Genomic DNA, 3,523 nt, shown 5'->3' on the forward strand with positions numbered 1-3,523 from the left:
ATACATACATACATACATACATACATACATACATACATACACATACATACATACATACATACAAACAGCATCTTTTATATCTGTGAGTTATTTTGATAGAATATCCGATATTTAACTTTATCGCTAATATCGGCCGATACATGCCGATAATATCGTGCATCCCTAATTTTTATATAATATTTAATAAACTGGGTATTGAGAACTTCTTATTCAGTGACCGAACATTCATTTTGTTTTATATATTTTCTGCTCCCCTAGCGCTGTTGACTTGAAAAGAATAGCTTTGTGTACATTAGGATTGTTGCTTATTCCCTTATTTTTTACATTTACAAAGATTGTTGTTTTTGTTATGAACTTTTTTGATTTACAAAGACTCTTCTTTTCCCTGTGAGGATCTCAGGAAGTGGTAAAAAAAAAAATAGATACAACCCCAAAAATTTGAATCTGCCATGACTTATTTATTTAGTGATTTTTACCAATTAGTACTTGGTAATTAGTGACCTTTAAATTCAGTGTACGTTATTTTTGAGAGACCAAACCAGGAAAGTTTTACACTCTTTAAGAGATGGTTCAGTTTTTATAAGTGGGATTGTGTAAAGTACTAATAAGTAGTCTTGTGTAGACAGCAGTCACAGTGAAGCCCACTTAAAAAAAACTTTATTCCACTTTTACATAAGAATTGTTTACTTTGTTACTATTTTCTCTACTGGACAATGTTCAAGTTGCTGTCTTAACTCTGTAGCCAACAAACAGAATCAACTGCATCAATGAGCTCAAAGAGAATTTCCAGAAAAAGGCACATTGTCACTTATTTTACATTTTCATGGCTGGTGATTAGGGATCAGCCTGGTGGAGCCGAGTCATGGCTATCAGTGGAAAGATACATTTAGTAGCCTCTGTGGATGTAAATATGTTTAGCAGTACAGATGCTGTTCAGCTGAGTAAATATCCCTGTGTTCCATTTGTACTCACAAGTAATCACTTTTGAGTTATATGTCTGAGAAATCAACTTATCGCCCTCAAAGTCAGAAATGGAACATGAAATATTGGTGATTCCTGACCAGCCCCAACCTCAACATCCAATATGGCTGACTCGCACATGAAACATGGGAAAAGCAGCACTAATAAACTAAAGTTAAAAACTTTTTTCTGTTTGAATTTTAGTAATCTAGTCACACACGTAGTACTTTGAAACCACTATTAGTAGACTAGCCGCCCTTTCTTTGAATGCACAAAGAAAGTATTTGTTATCAGCTTGTATTGCTAATAGTAGTTAGCCTGGTCACTGAGCATGAGCTAATTTTACTGGTTTTCTGAGCTGCAGCTAGAAAAAAGTGGTAAAGTTTGGAGCTTGGTAAATATTTTGTAGCAAAGTGTAAAACATGTTTAGTACAGAGAAAATCCAAACGGCTGGCAAAGTTTTATGTTCGAGTTGTTTCAGATGTCAGAAATTTGCTTCCTGATTTGGTTTTCTTCTTATTAGCTGTAAGCTTGACTCACCACGAGGACTTCTGATTCTTCAGTAGGAAATTGCTGCTGTCTACTGCTTGTTAGATGCTGACTACTCATAACCTCTCGTCACAACCAGACTTTAAAAAAGCCAATAAAATTAAATGTCCTATACGAGGGCTATTCAACTAAATTGCTCAGGGGGCCACAATTACTGGAAGCCAAGAGCTCAGGGGCCGGACATCCAGCAGTTATTGTCATTAAGTAAGTTTGTTTTACAGTTTAAAATCTAGTTTTATTTAAAAATGAACCCACTGGCGGTCTGAACTGAGGTCGCCCATGGGCCTGATTTGGCCCCTGGGCCACCAGTTGAATAGTCCTGTTCTATACCTTTTAAGCTAACACTCTCAATGCACAACCAAATAAGACAAGTTACCAAAAATATAATTTTTGCTGTTCATCTGATAGAAACTTACCTATGGTAAAGTGTTAAATTTTAGCTAAACTTACAATATTTTACCCTGTTTTAGTCTCTTTCTTTTTAATGTCAAATAATCCGTTTTACTGAACACACCAAATTTACATTTTCATATTTATCTATTTTTCACTTTTATAACCAGGAATTTTATGAAGCCTGAACAACTTCTGCCCGTGAGGACTGATGAATGTGTCACATAATGAGTCTTAACAAGACCGCAGCCCAAAACCCGTTGTGCAAGTATCCTTGCGGGTCAAATCAGGGTGTAACCAAAATGAAACGTGTGCCAGTTTTATTCATTGCACTTTGTAACAAAAAGAAGGGATGGTTGATTCTAAATCTAGTGCACAAAACTACTTGACCCGCCCGTTCTGAGCAGTCTTTGGAAGAGCTGTTTTCATTGGGACAAAACATTTTGTGATTGGGACGTGTTGGGTGTCTTTGGATGACACTGGAGGGACATCAAGGACAGAGAACAAATTCTGGGGGTGGGGAAGGGGGGGGTCCTGCATCAGCACATCAGGATTAAAGAATTTAATCCTTGCCTATTTTATTTTCATTATTTACAAGACTGAAATATAAAGAAAGGTAGTCCACAAGCAGATAATGAGATTATCAACTCACTGCACATGATGACGGGCGTTTCTCAGATTCTGAGCTTCCCTTTGTTTAAAACCTAGAGATTATTTGTGTAGAGTACATCAGAAAGACAATGAGAATGAAGAATTAAAGTGACCTTTTAAAAGAAGCAGCAAACTTAATGCCCCTCGAAGACATTACTTTCACTCTCTGAGACACGTTCCACTAGACATCACCCCCTCTCATTTCTGTGGCTCTCCAGGTTATTATTTAGCTCCCCGAAGTCCGCCACGTCCCTGGAATTATAAACCACGTTTTCGTGTTTGCTTTGAGTTGGCTCAAAAAAAAAAAAAAGACCAGAAGAAATTATGTGACGGCCGAGGGACACTGGTGGAGTCTGAACAGACGGAGCGAAACACAGATGAACTGTTTTAACAGTAAAAGCCTCGGAAACTGCTCTAAGAGCTCGAATATATAACCAGATTTTTTTTTTTTTTTTTGGAGGACCTAGAAGCTGCGATGTGAAATGAACTGCTCCTCCTTGAGGACAGCGCACGCAGACACTGTAAATGGGACCAAAGTTACACAACACGTACACAACAACACTTACTGTCATTCTTAATGGTAGGATCTGGAGCCGGAAGTTGCATTTAAGCAAACACAATAACAAGCTCCATCAGGCTCGAACCGCATACACAAAACGACACTCCTGCTGTCCGAAATAGGCTTTTTTTTCTTATTTGTGCTTTCATTGCACAACATAACAAAAACCAAACCCACTCACATACTCTACATTCCAACTAAACGTTTGAGACCTGGAACAGACGTAATTAAAATCTTTAAAAGAGACGTTTGAAATGTTGGTTATTTCTCAGGTCTGCCTAAAGTTGAAAATTTTCAAGCCTAAAAAAAAAAAAAGATAAGAGCAACATAGTTGTAGTTTTGTGTTTTAGAGTTCTGAGAGTTGCGGGATGTGACTGATGAGGTTGAATTGGGGGGGGGGGGGGGGGGGGGGGG

The sequence above is a fragment of the Nematolebias whitei genome, chromosome 11, assembly GCF_014905685.2.
Source record: "Nematolebias whitei isolate Nwh7 chromosome 11, NemWhi1, whole genome shotgun sequence".
Taxonomy (NCBI): domain Eukaryota; kingdom Metazoa; phylum Chordata; class Actinopteri; order Cyprinodontiformes; family Rivulidae; genus Nematolebias; species Nematolebias whitei.